General features: G+C 42.4%; 1 protein-coding gene and 1 pseudogene across 4 annotated transcripts in view; both read right to left on the bottom strand.

Moving 5' to 3' along the window:
* The window catches only part of ARHGAP6 (Rho GTPase activating protein 6), a 488732-nt gene that overhangs the window by 87738 nt on the left and 378476 nt on the right, over positions 1-22518 (bottom strand). The window lies entirely within an intron of this gene.
* On the bottom strand, positions 2743-3519 carry LOC116747807 (annotated as a pseudogene).

The following is a 22518-nucleotide window of genomic DNA, read 5'->3' on the forward strand; positions in this document are numbered from 1 at the left end:
TATATATGACACAATATATTATTATCATATATAACTCATACTTACGGCACGTTACTGTAATATATACTTAGGATACATTATGTTGCTATTATAGTAATATATAGTATATATAAATATAATATAATATAATATAGAATAAATTGAGGCTTAGGAAGGTTAAGTAGTTTTCGCCAAATTGTAAAACTTACAAGGTTTGAAACTAACCGGGACTCCAGCTAAAAACTCTTAGGCTTTTAAATTCTGTGCTAAATTGTAACCACTGAGTTTCTATTTAGAGCAGTCTAATGAGCTCTTTTGATCACAGTAAGTATAGAGATACGATCAGTAAAAGCTACACATATTTATAGAGACGTTTGATGCTAAAATACTCCACATCAAAGAATCAAAGCAAAGGTTCCCACAATCCTGAGTCTATCTGTGTGCTCACACACACACCTCTGATGTCACACCTCTGAGAGTGAATATCTCTACCCTTGATGCAGACAGTCAGAAAGCGATGACCTAGGAAACAATACTTCACCATCCTCTGAAGCCCAATGTCCCCTCACTGAGGAGGAATTCCTGCGAATCACAGATATCAACCAGGGTACAACAGCTTTGAAGAGGTATCTACGGTTTCGTTAACAATCAAGAAAAATTCTGGGAGAAGGAATAGCGCTGGGCCCTACAGACACTGCCAGGGACTTCTTGTGGATGCGGGGAACATTTAAGGAATCCCAGAAGACTTCACCATCCTCACTATTCACCTTAAAGAAGAGAGACAGAAAGGCTGGCCCCAGCGACTGCTAAGACACCTTTGTTCCCTACTGGTAGCAAATTCCTGCCTAGAAGGTTCATTCCGAAGAGTGAATGGCACTGTGTTAATTCTTTGTTATTTTTCTCCTCTTTATCTGGGAGTTCACGGATTTATTTAACAAATGGAGATATCATACTCTAGTAGGGGCAGAAGATAAACAAGGGTAAGTAAAGAATGTAGCGTGTTAAGTAATGATAACTGCTAAGGAAGGAACAAAAAGCAGGGAAGGGGCCGGCAGTGTGAGTAGAGGACAGGGATTTACACTATTAGGTGGAAGGGCTGGGAAAGACCTCACAGGGAAGTCCAGGTTTGAGCAGAGCTTAAAGGAGATGAGGAATTTCTGTTCGTTTGCCTTCACACCTGTGTACCTGCATCCAGTGGGTGAGAAGAAGGGGTACCAGGGACCCAGGAGGGGCACAGGGAACAGGGTGTGGGAATGCGTCAGGGCCGAGGAGTGAGTGCATAAATCTAGGCAAAGCGGGTAGGCTGCAGTCACATTCGGTGAACTGAAGAACGTTCTTCCAGGCCCAGTGTATTTTTTTCTTTTTTTTGTTTTTAGTATAGCTGGACTAACCACACGTTTAGACAGGAACTGGGGACTTAAGTGTTGGGTGTACCTCTCACTCACACCCTTTAAGATTAGGGCACCACAGGTACGATATCAGTGAATTGCTTTCCCCTCACCCAAATGGGAAGTTCCAGATGAGCTGGGGCTTTTTAAGTATGAAGTCTAGGTATCTAAGGGAGCCCGCGGCTACTTGAAGTGTCAAAATGGAATTACATATCTATTCTTTAAATGCATTTAAAAATATGCCCTCCGACGGCCTCTAGTATCTGTAGCAGGGGTTGGCTATCTTTTTCTGTAAAAGGCCAGATAGTAAATATTTCAGGACTTGTGGGCCATGTGGTCTCTGTCCAAATTACTCAGATCTGCCTTTGTGGCATGAGAGCAACCATAGACAGTTTATGAATGGATGGGTGTGGCTGTGCGCCAGTCAAACTTCATTTACAGAAATAGGTGGAAGGCTGGATTTGGGCAGTGGGCTGTAGTTTGCCAACCTTTGAACAACAGCTCATGACTGAAATAAAATTAATCAATCCCTAGAAGACATATTTTATTTTTATTTAGTATGACCTCCTGCATAATTAATTCAAACAAAGTTCAATGAGCACCTATTACGTGCTAAAAACAGTATTAGGCTTGGGATTATCAAAATGACAACACAGTCCTCGTTCTTTTTTTTGGGGGGGAACCAACTGACTCACACTGTAGTAAATACAAAGTAAAGCAATGATCTTGGCTTGAGCTGTCTGGTTCAGTGATCGGGCGGAACGTCACACACAAGCTCAGTCACTGCAAACAATGGTTTTCTGGCTGTGACCACTGGCTGTCACTTCTAACATAGTAGAATCATGTTAGGGGGAATGGAAAAAGTGAGCACCACTTCTTACCATGTTCTCCCTAGTACTGCCAGTCTCCCTCTGCCCCTGTGTTGGATACAGCAGAGACCACCCACCAATCAGCCCAAGGCAGGCCGACAGGGAGGGGCCAATCACTCTGTTCTCCAACTACAGCCAGACTCACCTCCACAGCAGTACCTGTGGCTCTAGCCTGGACTCCTGTACAGGAGTCTGGCTCTGGCGGTGGCAGCTGGAAGAGGGTAATAGGACCTCCTGCTGAATGAAGGAGGTTGGGTGAATGAATGGGTCAGCTGCAGGGGTCACTTGCAAAGGGACTGGAGTGATAAGAAAAGAACTCATTCAGGCAGATACTTTTGATATCTCCCAAACCTGCCTGTGGCAGGAGGGGAAGCCATCTCCCATGGGAGAGGAGTCGATGGGGTGGAAGGCCATATTCTCACTACTGAGTCTTTGCAGGAGCCAGCGCTTCCAGGCACAAGGCTCCTGGTTCCTTCTCTCCACCACCCTCTCCACTCTCTCCACTCTCACTCCTTGTGCTGCTGCTTCTTCTTCTTTGCTGCCTTGCTGTCTTTTGACGTGTGCCTTGCCCTCTTGTGTGTCACTCTCAGAGTCTGAGCTGTCAGAGTCAGATGACTTCCTGTCTCTATGTTTCTTTTTCTCCTTTTCCTTCTTTCTTTTTCTAGAAGAATTTCTCGTGGGGTCAGGCTTTTCAAACTCTGCTGATTTTGCCTCTTCCTTCTCCTCTTTCTCATTAGGTATCAGAGAGTACCTGCTCCCACCTGGTTGCATGAAACAATGCTTTGCAAAGTGGCCTTTACAGCCACACTCCTTGCAGGTAGTGTTCAGGACAGCCTCGAGGGTGATCTTCTGCCCAGTGTAATCCTGGAAGGACCGCCTCTGCCTCTCTTATTGCTCAGTGATAACGTTGTTGGCGTCAAGGTCCTTCCCAGTCCCTTGGTTGACAGCTTTCATGGAGAGGGATACTTTTATCCTTTCCCTTTTCATCTCTCGTCCAATAAGCCTCACCCACACTTTCTCTCCGACATCTACTATCTCAGAGGGCTTATCCACGCGACAGGATGACATGTGAGCTCCATGGACCAGACCTTGCTTCCGACAGCCTGGGATTTTGATAAAGCCCCCACAGTCTGTCACCATAGCAACCTCTCCTTGGAAAATAGTGTGGAGAGCAGGCAAGTTCTCCGTGGTCTCGGGTCTTCCTGAATTCATCCTTAATGTTCTATGGTTCCTCCATTTCTCTTCTGCTAAAGCTAATTCAAGTGTCTCGGTGTCAGCGTCCGGCCTCCACGCCGCAGCCAGTCCTTGTTCTTAAGGAGTTACATTTTGGTAGGAAGAACACACTCGGTCCATGAAATACAGAGATTATGATACTAGGAGTAAGTACCAAATGCAATGGGATGCCTAGGAGAAAAGGCTTTGACATCTATCTGGGGATCAAGGAAAGCTTTACAAGAAGGCAGCGTTTCCCAGGAGACCCGTAAGTTGAATAAGAGGGTTAAGGGTTTGCTCCGTAGAAATGCAACATTGGAACAAAGGTGCCAAGGCAAATGAATTTGAGAGAACGGCGTTGTTTGGGGGAAATTACAAGGCTAGAAGGAAGGAAAGAGCAGGAGGCGAAGCCATGGAGAACTCAGGGCCATATCCTGGAGGGCTTTCTCGGCAGGCTTTGCAAAGCAGATTGGATTTACTCAGCAGGAACCTTGAGTAAGAGAGGAACGTGATCAGATGACTGGAAACACATTTCCAAGGGAATCGAGGGAGGGTGCAAGCCAAAGATGCAGAGATCAGAAGAGACACCGGGCTAGGTATGATGCTGATTCAAATTTGAACAGATAGGGAGATACGCAGAACCACAGGGATGCCTGGGGACAAATTGTACGTAGTGGAGGGTTGGGGAGGAGTAATCTAGGATGACTTAAACATTTCTGGCTTGAGCAGCTGGGAGGATGGTACACTAAATCACCAAGATGAGGAAGGGCAGAAGGGAGAGGAAAGATGTTCAAATGTGACATTTTGAAAGTGATATTTTATCTCTAAGAAAGAAAGAAAGAAAACACATGACCAAATCTGGCCAAATAGAATCAGGCCAGTTTGCATCTTTCTTGAGCCTTCATTTTCTTCTCCCAACTAAAACAGTTCCAACGCAATCAAGTAATACATAGTTCTGGAAACTGCTCACAAATGACTACACTCAGCATAATAAAAAAGTGAAGAGTGCGATGCTTTCAATTTCTCTGAGTCCGTTATACATCATAGCCCATGGCTCTTAACTTCGTAGACTTTTTAAATTCTTTGGTAAATTTGGAAGTATCAGCCAAAAGAGAGAAAAGGCTTGGTCTATTTGTAATGACTTGAATTTATGGAGTTGCTGTCTCCTAAGACTTTAGTTCTTATAGCAGCTGATGGCTCAGGAGGAGGCTATAGCCAAATCCCAGAAAGAGAGAAGGGTGTGGTGCTTTCTTGGAAGCGGGGCAGCTGCATTCATCAGGCTTTGGAAGAGTCATTTCACAAAGGAGGTAATACTGTCCCCAGAGCCAACTGGTTCTTAAACCCATCCTTAGCACACGGCTGAAAAAACAATTTTCTTGGGAGAGAAGGTCATCAAATAATTAACAAAGAGGGACTTCAAAGATATCTCCAAAGCTACCTATTACCAAATGTGCGGCATCTTAAAAAATATCAGTTACATTTTTGATTATGGGTAACGGACCAAGATGCTTCATAATCCATTTTATACCGCAAACGTGAATAACTGAAGCCTGAAGTATTCACACAGACCTGGAAAAGTCTGTACGGGCCACTCCAGTTCATCACCCTCCACCCTCCACCATCTCATTGTCTTTTGCCACCTGCCAATCAGCAGTCACGAACACATCACATAATCTGCATCTTCCCCTGTGTCCCGATTTTCTCACCGCTCCCGATCTATATTTCTACCATTGTGAATTTTAATGATTTTTTTTCAGATTAAGCACATGCGATTTCAACATGTTTTTTAAAGTTGGAAATACGTGAGGTCCACTTTTGGGAAATTATCAAATTAATGCAATTAACTGACAGGTTAAAACCATATTCATTCATAGTATCTTGGGATAAAGTCAAGAGGTATCAGTGCCTGCCCTAAATGACATAGAACAGCGTTCTTCATTTTTATTTTTATCCTTAATGCAGTATAGACATTTTGCACATACAGTCAAGGAAACGTCACAACACAATGGCCGGGAAACTCTGCGAACATGTCTTAAAACTACAGTTGTATTGCTTTTTAAGGCGTGATAATTTAGTGTTGGCTCACAATAAGTTACTTGGTCGAATGCATCCACATTCCTAATTCCAGTCCACATCATCTTTTAAAATTAATTTGTTTAAAGAGCCCTTTCTCAAAACATTCACCCAAGGTTTATCCAAATTATCCCGAGGTTCAAATCAGAGTATTTGCAATGAAGTACCTAGAAGTCTAAAATCTAGACTCAGCCTCTTTCTCTTCTGCCTTCTCACCTCTCCCTTCGGGTTGCTACAGCTGAGGACGGAGTCCCCAGATGCGGCACCCGTGGGAACCACACAGACCAGAGTTGTGGGGAGTTGCCGAGCAAATCCATGAGGTTTCCACATCTCTTCAGTGGCCTCTTTCTAGAATTCCTAGGGGTCACAGTGTTTCTGTGCGTAAAATATGTTTGCCTTTATATTACGAAAATTGCCAAACATGAGGAAAGAAAGAGATTAGACTAATGACCTCGCAGAGGTTCTGAGGCAGGTGTCTGCTCTGCGGTTGAGTACCTTTTTTTTTTTTTTTTTTTTTTTGGTTTCCTGATTGACTGACCCGTGCAGCCAGGATTGAGAACCACTGCGCTCCAGGGTTGATCAGATTCAGGTTGGGTCGTAGTAAGTCTGCTGTTCCTAGAAAATTCAAGAAGTTCGCCACCAAGGAAAGATGCAATTTTACCACAAGATGTTACTTTTTGAAACAAAATGTGAGCTTTAAGACACTCAGGAGTAAGCACGATCTGCTTTCCTTTTTTCAACGACAACAACAACAAATGACTTGAACCAGACACTCAGATTCTAAAGCCTATGCTCTTAGCCACGACAATATCCAGGCTGGTGGATACAAAGCTTGAGATGCCCTTCAGCCTGCATTTTGTTCTGCAGAGGTAGACAGAAGTATAGTATGGTGTTACTGGATAGGAGGTGTGGCAGACAGAATAATAAGACGGCCACGTCTTAATTCCTAGAACCTGTGAATAAGTTGCCTTACCTGGCAAAAGGAACTTTGCAGATGGGATTAAGTTAAAGGATCCTGAGATAGGGAGGTCATTCTGGGTTATCCAGATGAGTCCAACCTAATCATAAGAGTCCTTACCAGAGAGAGGCAGAGGTGGCTCTGTGTGTGTGTGTGTGTGTGTGTGTGTGTGTGTGTGTGTGTGTGTGAGAGAGAGAGAGAGAGAGAGAGAGAGAGAGAGAGAGAGAGAGAGAGATTGATTTGAGGATACTAGGCTGACAGCTTTAAAGACGGAGGAAGGAGCCATAAGCCAAGAAATGCAGGCAGCTTGCAAAAGCTGGAAAAGACAAGGCACACATCCTCCCCCAGAGCCTCCAGAGGATGCAGCCTTTGATTTTAGCTGAGTGACACTGACCTCCAGAACTGTGAGACATCAAATTTCTCATGTTTTAAGTTTATGGTAATTTGTTACATCAGCAATAGGAAATGTAACAGAGAAGCAGTAGGAGGGAGCATTAGAAGAGAAGGTCGGTGAAGGTCAAGGGGACTGAGTTCAGATGAGGATAAGCTCCCAGACACTTAAGAAAGTAGGTGTTGACCTCCCATCAGGTTTTCATCTCCCTCTTTCCTGGTGCTACAGCGCTGCTTCATACTACAGGTACCAGCACCAATGATTTGAACTGGAGAGGTTCCAAGACTGGAATTTCGAAAGCACTTTCCCCACTAAATACAATTTTAGAAAGTTACACATAGTAAATATTTCAGGCTTGTGGTTCATAGAGTCTTTGTCACAGCTACCCAGCTCTGCCAACGTAGCACAAAGGCAGCCATAAACCACATGTGAACAAAAGTTCCAATAAAATTTTACTCACAGACACTAAAATTCTAATCTCATCTAATTTTCAAGTCACAAAATATTATTCTTTTGATTTTTTTCAACCATTTAAGAATGTAATAACCATTCCAGGCACGTAGGTCATACAAAAACAGGCAGCAGGCTGGATTTGGCCCACTGGCTGCAGTTTGCCAACCCTTGATATAAAGAGATTGGGATCATTTAGGATGCTACACATACTTATTTAGCATCTACTGCCATGTGGCAGAGACCCAGTCCCTAGCGCTCTGCATCGTGAGCTACATACGTCAGCTAGATTCGTGAGGGCAAGAAGCTCGTCTGCTTTACTGACCTGGGTGTTCCCGGTATCCAAGATACTACCTGGCGATTAATTATCACTGAAGAATAAGTAATTCACAAGCAATACATATTTGTCAGTCCAGGGATTACATGAATCACATACGTCATGAATTCAATAAGAAATTGGAAACTAACCAACTCAGGTAATATCGTATCTATGAGGGAAGATGTCTTCTGGATTTGAATAAACTGCTAAGAAACAGTCTTTTGAAACAGAGCCTGTTGTTGAGCCCCAAAATGCCGGTATATGAGGGCAGAAAATAAGAGTAAAAATATCGGACCTGAGGAATAATGAATCTGTGACACTCACACTCATATGTCAGATGTCTTACGAGCAGGAAGACACAAACACAAGGGTCAATGTTGCCCTGTGACCCTCATCACGTGGGCCATGAAGTAATAAACAAGCCGCCAGGCGCGTGCCAAAGCCCACCAGCACAGCCTAGGATGTGTTTCTGGCGGTTCCTCAATTCTCAAACGCACATTCCAGTCCAGCATTTTTCTTTGGTGACTGTTTATCTCATAAATGGATGACTCATTTTAAGGCTCTCTGGATCCAGTTTTTGAGTGGTTGTCATAGGACTTTTTTTTTTAGATTGGAAGTGGATGATTTCTAATTTGTTTCAATTTCATAAATGTGAGGTTGAAAGTGACCCAAATGTTTCTGGATAGACAAAAGCCCTTGATAGTTATAAAAACATCCTTTTTATTTTCGGGTACTATGGGACAGCATTAATAAAAGGTAACAATACGATACAAAAGGATATAGCACAGTGGTTCTTGGGGCTGAGTCTGCCCTCTCAGGGGACATCTGGCAATGTCTGGAAACATTTTTGGCTATCACGACTCTAGGGTGGGGTTTCCTACTGGCAACTAGTGAGTAGACATCAGGGATCTGCTCAACATCCTACAATACACAGGACAGCCCCCTGTGCCCGCAATAAAGAACCACCTGTCTCCAAATGTCCACAATGCAGAGACCGAGAAAACCTGGCATAGCGTAAGCTGGGTCTGCTGTTAGGCCCAATTACACACAATGTCCTCAGAATGATGGTGTCAGAAGACATTAACACTCATGAGTTTTGTTTATCATCAAAGGCATGCACCATACGCTCTTATGCATCTATGCATGATTATGTATATTATACATGCATTATTCTGTATATTACGGAAATCAGTAAGCAGAATCATAGAAGCTATTTAGAACCAGCATTAAGAAGCACAAACAACACAAACCAGTTTAAAAGAGGCACGCAAAAACAGCCTCAATACAACAGAATCTCGATTAACTGGAGAACAACTCACCGAAAGCATTAACTAAAGAGATTTCCTTCCCGCCAGAAGTATATGTCTCCACGTTCAGGAAAAAAAAAAAAAAACAAGCAAAAGGCAAACTGAAAAACCAACCATCTAATATCTGGGATTTATTCAGAAAGGTCATTCTTTTGAGCTAAATTGCATCTTTACAAACAGACTTGATTCTTCCCATGAAATAAACTTGATCGAAATACTTTTGGTTTTGGTCTATACCGCATTGTTTTATTATGTCCTTGAAACTAATCTCTAATTGCAGCAGCTCTTTAACCTCGTCCAACTATAAACTTCCCAAGGCGCAGTGAGCCAGCAAGAAGTGACGCGGGGCTGCTCACAATACGGCCTGCAGACAATTCTTGTAAACGTGCAGGTTTCTGGGCTCTAAGGCAGATTTAGGGAACTAGGGTCACAAGGAATGGGGCCCAAGTACCTTCATCATAAGCCAGAATCCTCGGGTGATTCTTATGTTTGCACAATAAAGATTGAGGCCCACTGGTATGGTAGTGAAGACTTGGATTCAAATAGCTAGGAGCTCTTCGGCAAGATTCAGAACATCTCCAAGCCTCAGTTTTCTCACCAATAAGATGGAGCAAAGCAAAAGACTTAACTCCCAGGTTTGTAGTGACGGTATGAGTCAATGCAAGTGAATTTCTTGCAGAGCACTTGTTAGCTCCCAGCAAGCCCTGAATGTGTGGTAAAGTTACAATTAATTTTAATCATCATTCCTCTAAATTTGCGTCCCCTTTTTAAGCCTGGCAGTTTTAGTGACACCAAAAACTCTTAAGAAATGTGTGTTGAATTCATGAATAAATGGTTCCACTATGCATAAGATGCCTTTTCTACGTGTCTACAAGCCAGCCAGCTGGATTGCGGTTCCATATAGGTGAGAAGCAGAAGCAAAGACCAGATCAGTAAGTTAAGGTCTGAACAGTGGCATGCCATTTACATAAACCATGCCAGGGGCTGAAGTTCTTTTCTTTTCTACTGTGGCCAGCTGTCGTTTATTAATAATTAATAATTGCTGAAGCATGGCGTAAGTTTAAATACCAGGCTCACAAGCAACATTTCTGAAAAGGGCTGCCTAGTTCTTTATAATTCCAAAATAAACACATCTCCAATGACAAGGAACTCCTTTCCTCATGAGCTTCTGGGCAGAGCCGAGGGTATCTGCATAGCTGTCACACCCCTGTCTGGACTCTTAAAAAGAGGTTATTCCTTTATGAACTCAACAAAATACCATTTGCTAATTCTTCTCTTGATTCTTCGAGCACTTCTTCTCAACAGATCTTTAGGAAGATTTAATACTTCTATATTGTATATAATTTTTGTTTTCTTTATCTATTCTGGTCCTTTTTTTAAAAGCAGAAATTTTAGAAAAGTCTGAACGTTTGGTTGGTATAGCAGTCCATTTTAACCTTTTGCCTTAGTATATTCGCTATGGATTGCTACATAAGGGGTACCAAAATGTTAGAGTAACATGGTGGGAAAATGCGCCTCACTCATTCAACAAATATTTAATCGGCACCTTCTATAGGCCAGGCACTATTCTACGTACGTGGATTCATTGGTGAACAAAACAAAGAGCCCTGCGCTCATGGAGTGTCTAGGCCAGTAGAGGAAGCTGATAAGAAACAAACATAATAAATGAGTAAATTACACAGCAAGTTACAAGGTGATAAGGCCTAGAGAAAAAGAGAAGGCAGGGGAGTGTGAGGGGAATCAGGAGTGCTGGGAGGGTTTCCAGGGCAACCTTACTGCGAATGTAGTATTTGAAAAAACTCTTATGGAGGTGAGGTAATGAGACAGGCAGATTTCAGGAGATGAGCATCCCAGGCAGGGGTGAGTTGACACGGGGGCAGCTTGGGGCAGTGGCTAAAAGCAAAGGTTGGCAAGCTAGGCTGCCTGGGCTGGAATCCCAGTCCAGCCATGTGGCTTTTAGCAAGCTTATTTTCTCTCCCCATGCTTTGTTCTCCTAATCTATGAAATGGGGATGATGACAAGCCAGGGCTTGGGAAACTACTGCCTGTGAGCCAAATCCCATCTACTGATTGTTTTTGTCAATAAAGTTTTATTGGCATATTGCCACAAACATTTCTTTAGGTATTGTCTATGACTGCTTTCATGCTACAACGGAGGAGTTGAGTGGTTGTAACAGAGACTGTCTGGCCTGCAAAGGTGAAAATATTTACTATCTGGCTCTTTATAGAAAAAGTTTGCTGACCCCTGTACTAGACTGAAAGTAAAGGCACATCTATGATGAGGATTTGTCTTTGGGATCAACATTTTCCTCCTCTCCTAAGATTTCGTTTCTCTGGGCAACATCCCAAAGAACCTGTAAAGAGATCACATGACCCGGTAAGACTTGGGGATACTGTAAAGTATGTAAAAGCTAGGGTGCGATAAAAGTGGTTATCTGCAGATGGCCTATTTATCTGGATTACTGATAAACCAAAGTAGAAAAGAACACTGTCAAACCCAGTGCTGTGCTACCACCACTCAAAAAACAAAAAGCAACATCAAAAAAACCCAAACGTCACTCGTCACACACATCTTGTTTCCAGTGGAAAGAACCTTTCCGATGGTTGGCATAGAGGGGAAAAGAGCCACATATTCAAAGTTCCCAAAGGCGAAAACGTCAGAACAAAAGGCAAATTTCATTTCTGTGTATCCCTAGTTGAATCGTGGACTTGTCTACCAGCCACCAATTTAACTTTGAGTTTTAAGCTTCACTTGACTCTTGGATGGGGAAGGGGTAAACGAGCCTCTGCACAGATCCCAAGAGTGTGGAAAATGGAAACACTTACAAGAATTAGAAACTTCTCAATGACAGCTCTAGCAGCTGATAGTTTTGCTTGCCTTTCTATAATTAAACTTAGTTCACTGAAATCAGAACGACAGACCTCCAGAGACGGACTGGACCTTGGAGATAATTGCTAACTACTCTGCTAGCTACTGTTCTAGGTCCTTTATTCATATTAACTCATGTAATTCTTGCAGCAACTCTAAGGACTATGTTACCATTATTACCCCCATATTTCAGATGAGGAAATCTTAAGTGACTTGTCAAGATCACACACCTAGTAAATGGCAGAATTAGAATTTGAAGCGTGGCTGCAGGTTCCAGAATCTAGACGGTAACTATCATAGGTATTTCACCACTTCTCCTGAGAAGTCAATCCAACCCCTACCTTTACAAAGGAGCAAAGCAAAATCCAAAGAAGTTAGGTGACCCTGCAGTAGCAGTGTGGGATCTGGGCGGTAAGGGTCACATTCTGTCTTCTTCCGCCACCGAGTCTTTTCATTCTGAGACATAACCTTATAATAGGGTAAACCAGATGATTTAAAAATCCGGTTTATGATTAGCCTTATCTAATATCTGAGCTGTTCTCCGAAGCCCGTATTTATCAGAGCCACGGCAACTAAAATGTTGCCCCAAGTTCAAGAAGTCTAGAGGGGAAGATAAGCCGCTTTACCCTTTCAGACCTGAAAAACAGCCTGCACTGAATCTTTGGAGAAATCAGCCCAGTTCCATTTCATCACGGCATGCTGCTTCCGGGTCCAGGTTGCTCATTTCAAGCTGCTCCAACATTATCATTCAGTCTAAAAATAACGTTCTCATAAATCTCTATTGGCACAGACCGTACTTAGCTGTCACACATCTCAGACACTGATCAATCCACTTTTCTTCCCACATCACAAGACAAATGTGGAACAATCACAACACTTTATCACAGTATCTGGAAAAGAAATAGAAGTATGGATATTTATATTGCTTACCCATGAATTACATTCCGCTGTGTCTTTGCTGTCCTCTCTAATTTCACTGAACTAAGCTTGTAGTAGGAACTTGAGTCTGCTTGAAAAAAATTATTTTTTTTGGTGAAAAATGCATCCTGAAATGGCAGATTGCAACGAGTGTCTGAGAAATGGCCCAGCTGGCATAGCTGTGACTCCCAGGATACCTTTTGCTGCCAGAGACCTCCGCTACCATGAGTCTTGGGGCCAAAAAAATGCAATCGTTTCATCGGACCATTGAGAAGTTCCTGTCCCTTCAGAACAGAGGCAGGCTGTGCAGCTGAGTGAGTGAGTGTGTGTGCGTGTATGTGTGTGTGTGTGTGTGTGTGTGTGTGTGTGTGTGAAAGGCAGTGCTAAGGGGGAGGGACAAAAAGAAGGCAGATACATTGAAACTGGATTTCCTGCTTTTTATTTTCATAGGACTATATTGAAGAGATATTCTGGAGTTAGGAAAGGATTCCTCTTAAAAAAAAAAATCCCCTTTTCCACAGGGATCTACGAATGGTAATTGGATTGTAACTGTGCAAACTGTCCTTATTAGGAATCAACCAAAGAATGACGGAAGCCTTGGGTAAAACCCCTGAGAGCATGATAAGGCACATAGGGTGCTTTCTTTGTTTAGGATAAATTCTCAATTCTTAAATTACATTTTAAAAACACTGCCTTCTTCCTTTTTCTAACACTAGAAAAAAACCATTAAAAAACAAAACGGTTTCATTCTCCTTTATTCTCAAGTACAACACATGCTCTGAACCTTACGCGCTTTGTGGAACAATAGTCCTTGAGGAATTGTTCATTTCCTGAACAGAGGGTACGGAGGTCAGAGTGGGTGTAACCACGTGGCCATGTTTAAGAGGGTGCAGGTTGCCGGTGGAGGTGGCGGGGAGATAGCCATGAAGAGCAGAGAGAAAAGGGAAGATTTAAAACATATCCTGACCACTGACTACCTTGATCTCCACGTATTCCACATGGCGCTGAACCAAAACTAACTCAAAAGGACATCTTTGTTTACCAGTCAATATGAAGTTATACTCCTCTTGTGGTCTCAAGTGAATTCCAACGAAAGAATCACTGCGATTATAAATGACAAACTGAGAAATGATTTCACGGAAGACCTTACTGACTCAAAATTTACGGACTCGGTACATTTTTTCACTAGGATTCTGTGAGGTTAGTCATCTCGTGACGTAAGCCACACATGGCTTCTGTTGCTGCTGGTATTTAGTAAGAGGAAAGAATTTAAAACCAATAAAATACGTCAGACGGTTTTCTTTACTAGAACAATTACACTTAAAGAGAAATTCAGAGTAAAAATTTACCTGTTACGGGATACACCTTCGCCTCCACTATCCTCAAAACTCAGATGCTGAAAAGAGTCATCATTCCAGCAGATAATCAATATGGTTCATGTAATCTGGATACTCATTTATGGAATTTAAACCCTCAATTAAAGTTATTTAATATAATACTTCACATGAAATTGATAAAAACCTGGAGACACCACCTCTCGGAGCCACATGTGGTAGTCCCGGGCATGGACCACACCTCTCAATATTCAGGCCCTAGTGTCCCCTGCTCTTCAATCCTGACTAGTTCTGTGATCTGCTTTAGCCAATCAAATCTGGCAGAAACGATGGTGAGATAATTCTGGACCTAAGACTTCTTAAGAAGGCCTGACAATTTCTGCTTTTCCATTCTTGGGACCCTTGAACCACCGCGTCACAACTGTGGCTACTGTACTGGAGAGACCACGTGGAGAGGTCACATGGAGAGTGAGAAGAGCTTAGCTGTCCCAATGTCTCAGCTCCCAGACAACTTCCCAGTTGAGTGAAGCCTTATAAGCGACCACTGTCAAGGCCAGCAGACGTGTCCAGCTGAGCCCAGGTCAGATTGCAGAACCGTTGGCAAATAAAAGGGTGGTTGTTTTAAGCCACCGAGGTTGGGGTGGTTTGTTATGAGGCAGTGAATAAGCAAATCAACGTGTTCTTGTGTTGAAGATAGTGGAGCCACAGGATAAAACAGCCTGGGTCCTTGAATCCTCGTTTGGAACACAGCTGCCCCACCCATCGTACACACTATGAAAATATGAGTGAGTAACAAACTGTATGGTGAGATTTGGGGATGTATGTGATATGGCAGTCAACCTCACCTCCCTTAACTTCTTGTGTACACACAGATCACAGTTCTAAACGGTTTGAATCTGGAGTCCTACCCCTGGAACCTCTCGTGTACTTCTCCCCACTGAACGACACGGCAGGTCATTCCTTTACGTTCTACGTGGAAAGGGAGTAGCTGCTCAACCAGACGATAAAATAAAAACTATTCTTTATAGGTCATTTTGCAGAACGTGTAGAAAGTCTTTTAGGAACAAGAGGATAAATATATATTTAATGACATCCTCCAGGTTGTAAATAATATATAGTCAATATTTAGAAATAGGTGATGCTTTTCTCTTTCAGAATTATGACTTAATCTGATAAAATGGCATAGTGAAATTTCATCTAGATCACATTTATTACTGATAAACCTTTCGTTGGTCCAATTACCCTCTTTTGACCGGTACCATAGAATTGGCACTTGAGGTGTTGCCATTTTTTCTGATCGAACATACAAAAAGTGAAAAAATTGTTAAGGACATTTCAATCCTTCTGATACCGTACAGACTGCAGTGAAAATCTGATCTTTTAGTTTAACTGTCAGACTCTACTTTTGTATTGTTCAGAACTTTCAGAGGTGAGGTGACAAGTAAAAGCACAGAAGGACGATTCTGTATTCTCTTCCTGGCTGTCATTTGCTTCCCTAACCATAGCTATCTGTCCTCTCCCCGCCTCCAGCACTTGACTTTGGTCTAAGTTCTAGTATCCTCCTGCTACTACTGTAACCCACTTGCAGAGAGAGTAACTTTTAGATCCTTTAGATCTAAATATCTACCATCAAAGCCAAGTATTAGGTAACCGGAAACTGTTTCCAAATGCAATAGATTTAACCCTTAGGCTGTATCACAGCATGCCAATGACATTTTCTTCAATGAGTCCCTTGGGAGACATGTGTGCAAAGTAAGTAGGACACAGAGCACACCCAACGAGAACTGGAAGGCCTCTCTGTAACTGGGAGAAATCTGGTAAATGCACGGAGGGCAGCTGAGTCCCCAAAGTCTTCAGGGAACAGAGGCACAGAGATGTGCACAAATAGAGGCAGGGAAGCAGGAGGAAACAAACAGAAAGCTGACGGGCAATCACCTCCGGGAGTAAGGGTCAGGGCACTGGTGTCTGTTTGAAAGAAAGAGAAATAGTCACTTTAGGAAACTTCCCAAGTGTCATACCCTTTACAAGGAGGAATATGCATGCTACGTTCTGGGGTAGAGGTGTGACACAATGAAAGGGGTGTTTTAGGAAAGATGAATGATGCAGAGTGGTGCAGAACAGATGGGAAGGGGAGAGCAAGAGGAAGTAAACATTGAGGTCTACAGGGGTGCTTTCTTTATGACAGTCCCTCAGTGTGCCCAATAAATCTGGATCCCCAGGGAGCCAGATCCAGTATTATACTTGGAGAAATACCTTCAGGGGTATAGTGAGATGTTCGTATCTCATTTTATGTGTTGGGGAGGGTAGACCTACAAAAGACCATTTTCTTCTGATTCTCATAGAGATGTATGGGTGTGATGTCACTGGTTTCAATATGATGCAGAGGGTGGCACTTCTTGTGTAGGCTGCTCTTCCACCCACATTGCCAGGAAAGCTGCTATAAGGATGGATGCTGCAGGTTCCACCCAAGAAGGACACTCAGATGAGAGGACACTCATTATGGGTAAGATGTCAGGTAAACTCTCTGAAGAGCAGGTAATTTATTCAGATGTGAGCAGATTCACTGCTCACTAAATAAGAAATGGATTTTGGAACAAGATTATCTAAAAGATACAGGGATACTGAAGAAATGTTACCCCAAGCTGGAGAACTCAACCCCAAATTAGGCATTTACAAATGAGCAGGAAGTAAAGCAAACCTTAAGGAAAGATGAATATCATATTTAGAAGACGAAAAAATCTGTGCTGAAAACTCTTAGGCAAAACAAAATAGGCAACAATAACAAAAAACACCGAAGTGAATTCCTTTCCACTTTCTCATTTCAATGCTACATTTGACAACGTTTTGTTTCATCAATTGCACTTAACAGTTTGCAAAAGTCTCCTCTCATTGAGGTTCCTCTCTAATAGGAAAGGAAAACAACTTCCTAAAACTTACATTAGACTTAATCCACTTATTACCTTAACTAATTAATTTGGAGTATCACCAAATGCATAAACATCAGTCACCCCTAATCTATTGCCCAAGATGTGAGATGCTGACGATAAAACTTTCAGGTCCAGTTTAAGATCATTTATCTTATTAAACTCCTTCAACAGGTAGTTAAAAATCGGCATGAATTGTTGTAATACTTCAACCTAAGTGGGAAAAGGCAACTTACACATTTTCAGTCGAAGGTTGGTAGTTAACTCACCTAAATCTTTACTCGTATAGCATATGAACAAGCAAGCTGTTTTAAATAAAAGTATATGCCTCTACATTACTCGACTGCAGAAAAAAAGTCTAGTTTTAATAATATCCTTGGAATAGTTGCTTCAAAAGCAAAATCAGTTCAGATGCAGGCGGTGATAAATTTCAGAACAAACTCTACAAGGACCAGCCGTTCTCTATCCTGGTTGTGCATTAGAATTACTCAGTGCATGCCTCAATTAAAAAGAGAAAAGAATTACTTGGTGCGGTTTTCAAAACTACTCATGCCCGCGACCGCCTCCAGACCAACGAGGTCCAATAGACCTTTCTGCAATTATGGAAATTTTTATACAGTCTTATATGCTGCCCACCAGCCACCCACGCTAATGAGCACTTGAGATGGGGCTAGCGAAACAGAGTCATTGAATTTTTAATTTTATTTAACCTTCATTGATTTAAATGTATGTAGCCACTGTGGCTACTGGCTATTGTACTGGACAGTGCAGATATAGACCAAACCAGTAAGACTCTTCAGGGTTGGGGCTTAGGCACTGGCAGGTTTACAAAGTTCTCCAGGGGATTCTAATATGCAGTCCAGGATGAGAACCACTAATGACCTGGAATTAAGGAAATCATCAGGGGTGGCAAATTCCTTGCACTTTTTCCATAAGGCATTACTTTTCTCCAAATTCCACTAAGCATGTGCCATGCACCTTTGCCTCTCTCGCTCCTGTCTCCATTCCTCCCTTCTCACATCCCACCATACTGCCACGTGAAAGGTGCACTGTCTATCTACTCCTCTATTTACTGACCCTGTTAGATTTCTCTGACACCAAGCATAGATTCTGATCCTTTCCCCTTCTCTTTCAGGGGCAGCAGAAATAAAATCTAATAATTCTACCCATTAAGAATTAAATTCCCTAATTTGTACGCCCATAATTTAAAATTGTTTTTCACTTGCACAGGCTTGATCCAGATGCCATTTTCTATGATTTCTGCCATGGATGTGATGGGGAATATTTCTAACCGTAGCACAGTTAAGCGACCACAGTCTTTGGGACGGTGTGATAAGCGGGTCTCATCTGCTCATTTGCAGCTGTTTCCTTCAAATGAGATGCGGTGTTACAGCACAGTGGTTGCATGGCAGTTTCTGTGGTCCTACCACCTGGTTTTGAATTCCAGCTAAGCCCACAACTAGCCATGTGAGTATCTAACCATTCTAAGCCTCAGTTACCTGCTCTGTAAAGTGGAGATAAAAAGAGTCCTGTGGGAGGTGTAGAGAATAAACTAGCAGTTACCAGTGGGGAGAGGGAATGGGGGAGGGGCAATACAGGGGTAGGGGAGTAAGAGGTACAAACTATTAGGTATAAAATAAGCTACAAGGCTATATTATACAACATGGGGAATATAGCCAATATTTTATAATTAACTACAAATGGAGTATAACCTTTAAAATTGTGAACCACTACATTGTACACCTGTAACATATAATATTGTACAGCAACTATACTTTAATTTTAAAAAATAGCCCTGTGGGGAGGATGGAGCGATGCATGTAATATGCATGACGAATGAGACACGTGCTACACACACACTCTCCTAGACCCAGATTTCGACACACACACCCCCGCCCCCACAAAACACACACACAATTTTGTGGTGAGTAAAGCACATAGCAGGATAAAACTTTTGGGAGGAACTCATGGAATTCGTAAAAACGTGTTCCAAGCAATGATTAATTAATGTGGCAATATGAAGACAATTTGGAAAATGGCTACAAGGAGAAGTAATATGATACTGTGATTTTTAAGAAATATTGAACCTATTTATTCTAATGAGCCTTCATTTTGATTGATTTCCATACCACCAGTTAATATTAATGGGACAAGGAAGTGTGTGCTAATAAACACAGATAAACACTTTATTCATAAAAATGGTAAGACTCAGAATTCCAGGGGATTTAGATAGGTGAGGAATAACTAACATTTCTTGTGGATGTAAATATGTACCCATCATTATTCCTAGCCCTAATTATGTACTCCCTGCTTTAATCATTAAACAATTTTATGAGGTAAGGTATCTTAATATGTACCCATTTCACAGATAAAGAAAGAAATTAAGCACTAGGAGATAACTTGTCCAAGGAAACAAATTGTAAGTGACAGAGCTGGGATTCAAACTCATGGGCCTTAACCCCAGAGTGTGGGGTCTTAACCTCACCTCCCTATGAGTACCAAACCTTTCTCTCAAGGTATGGCGGGGTATGGCTCAAAGAGTACATCAGAACGACTGTGTAAGGTGTCTCTAGGCTCATCTCAAATCCTCTCTCACTTAGTTCTCTTACAAAATAAAATTCCGAAGTTTCTAAGTTATCCATTGTCAATAAGAAATTACTTCTAACATCGACTGAGGCACGGCTTGACCTTGAGGTGGCAACCGCTGATCTAGAGCACAGGTGCACAGACTACAGCCGTGGCCATATCCAGCCCCTGCTTGTTTTTGTAAACTAGAGCCCAGCCAAGGCCCATTCATTTCCACCTTGTCTAGGGCTGTCCCGATACAACAGCAGAGTTGAGTGGTTGCACTAGAGACGTACGACTCCCAACGCCTATAATATTTACGACCTGGCTCTTCACAGAAAAGGTCTGTTGATCCTGTCCTGGACCCACCGAAAAGAAATCACCAGACATGTAGCACAGGAAACGACACAGTTTCAAAGGAACCACATCTTTTTATGGCTACCATTGCAACATGTACATATGTGTGAGCAGATGAGTCATTGCAACATGTACATATGTGTGAGCAGATGAGTCATTGCAACATGTACATATGTGTGAGCAGATGAGCCATTGCAACATGTACATATGTGTGAGCAGATGAGTCATTGCAACATGTACATATGTGTGAGCACATGAGCCATTGCAACATGTACATATGTAAGAGCAGATGAGTCATTGCAACATGTACATATGTCAGAGCAGATGAGTCATTGCAACATGTACATATGTGTGAGCAGATGAGTCATTGCAACATGTACATATGTGTGAGCAGATGAGTCACTGCAACATGTACATATGTGTGAGCACATGAGTCATTGCAACATGTACATATGTAAGAGCAGATGAGTCATTGCAACATGTACATATGTGTGAGCAGATGAGTCATTGCAACATGTACATATGTGTGAGCAGATGAGCCATTGCAACATGTACGTATGTATGAGCAGATGAGTCATTGCAACATGTACGTATGTGTGAGCAGATGAGTCATTGCAACATGTACATATGTGTGAGCAGATGAGTCATTGCAACATGTACGTATGTGTGAGCAGATGAGTCATTGCAACATGTACGTATGTGTGAGCAGATGAGTCATTGCAACATGTACATATGTGTGAGCAGACGAGCCATTGCAACATGTACATATGTATGAGCAGATGAGTCATTGCAACATGTACGTATGTGTGAGCAGATGAGTCTATAGAGATTGCTCACTAGCATATTTTTCCTTTATGTTTCTTTCGAGGCGCCAAATGACCTAGACATTTTAGATATGGAGGGAATAACTTGTGATGTCTCGCTATGGAGGGAAGAGGAAGATTGGGACTGTTTAGACATCAGATATTTTCCCAGAAAACTCGAGCTTCATAGGACCCCTCCCTCCTCTGTTACCGTCACACTCACCACCCCACCCGTCACCCTTCAGCTAGTTTCTTGACTTATTTAATAACATTGGAAATCTATTTGATTCTTTACATTTGCGCCATTTCACTCTCGCTAGATTGTACATAGACACGGCGCTTAGAAGAAACAGCACTTACATTTTGTGCTTTTGCATGTCTGTTGGTTGAAAGAAAGCTTTTGGGAAAGTACACCTCTGAGTTTATACTGAAAACCATTTGTGTCCATTAGCGTGGAAACAACAAGACCAGCTGGTAATATTTATATTTAGGACATTTGTTCCGAAGTAGCTAAAATCACTTCCAGTTAAAATGAAAAAAATCTTGCTTCCTGGCTTTTAGTATTAAGTGTCAAAACATGTAAAAGGGGCAACTGAACAGAGCGAAGCTAATGTGCAGGATGACACGAAGTGCCAGGTAGGACATGAACGAACCATCTGCACTTACCGGCCCAGAGCTGGTGTCTTAGTTGCCATTTTTCAGACTTTTTCTTCCCCCCAGAAATGTTTTCTCTTCAACATACTACGCTTAAAATGATAAATTAAAGTGTTTCACAGACCTGGCTAAATAGTTTTGCTCTGATATAAGGAAAAGAATGCTTCCTTTGAGCAATGAAACATACAGAAAATGAAGTTTAAAAAAGTAAATTATAGTAAATTACTCAGGCTTGGAGAGTTATAACTAATGGGTGCATTTTAATTAATTAATTAATTTTTTAGCTTTGGCTGGGTTGGGTCTTCGTTTCTGTGCGAGGGCTTTCTCTAGTTGCGGCGAGCGGGGGCCACTCTTCATCGCGGTGCACGGGCCTCTCACTATCGCGGCCTCTCCCGTTGCGGAGCACAGGCTCCGGACGCGCAGGCTCAGCGGCCATGGCTCACGGGCCCGGCCGCTCCGCGGCATGTGGGATCCTCCCAGACCAGGGCTCGAACCCGTGTCCCCCACACTGGCAGGCAGACTATCAACCACTGCACCACCTGGGAAGCCCATGGGTGCATTTTTAATAGACTTGATTTCTTAGAGCAGTTTCAGTTTCCTAGCAAACTTGAGCAGAAGGTTCAGAGATCTCCCATATACCTCCTGCCCCTACTCATGTATAGCCTCTCCCATTCCCAACATCCCCACCAGAGTGGCACATTTGTTACAATGGATAGACCTACACTGACATATTATAATCATCCTAAGTCCATCGTTTACATTAGGATTCACACTTGGTGTATGTTCTACTGGTCTGAACAAATGCGTAATTACATGTATTCACAATTATAGTATCGTACAGAGTAGTTTCACTGCCCTAAAAATCCTCTGTGCTCTACCTATTCACCTCTCTCTTCCCCCAGCCCCTGGCAACCACTGATCTTTTCACTGTCTCCACAGTTTTGCCTTTTCCAGAATGTCATCTAGTTGGAATCATGCAGTACACAGTCTTTCCAGATTGGCTTCTTTTATTACGCACTGAAGTTTCCTTCATGTGTTTTCACAGCGTGATAGTGCATTTCTTTTAGCGCTAAAAGTCTGTTATCTGGATGCACCACTGTTTATTTATCCATTCAACGACTGAAGGACATCTTGCTTGCTTCCAAGCTT

Source organism: Phocoena sinus, chromosome X (genome assembly GCF_008692025.1).
Source record: "Phocoena sinus isolate mPhoSin1 chromosome X, mPhoSin1.pri, whole genome shotgun sequence".
In the NCBI taxonomy this organism is placed as follows: domain Eukaryota; kingdom Metazoa; phylum Chordata; class Mammalia; order Artiodactyla; family Phocoenidae; genus Phocoena; species Phocoena sinus.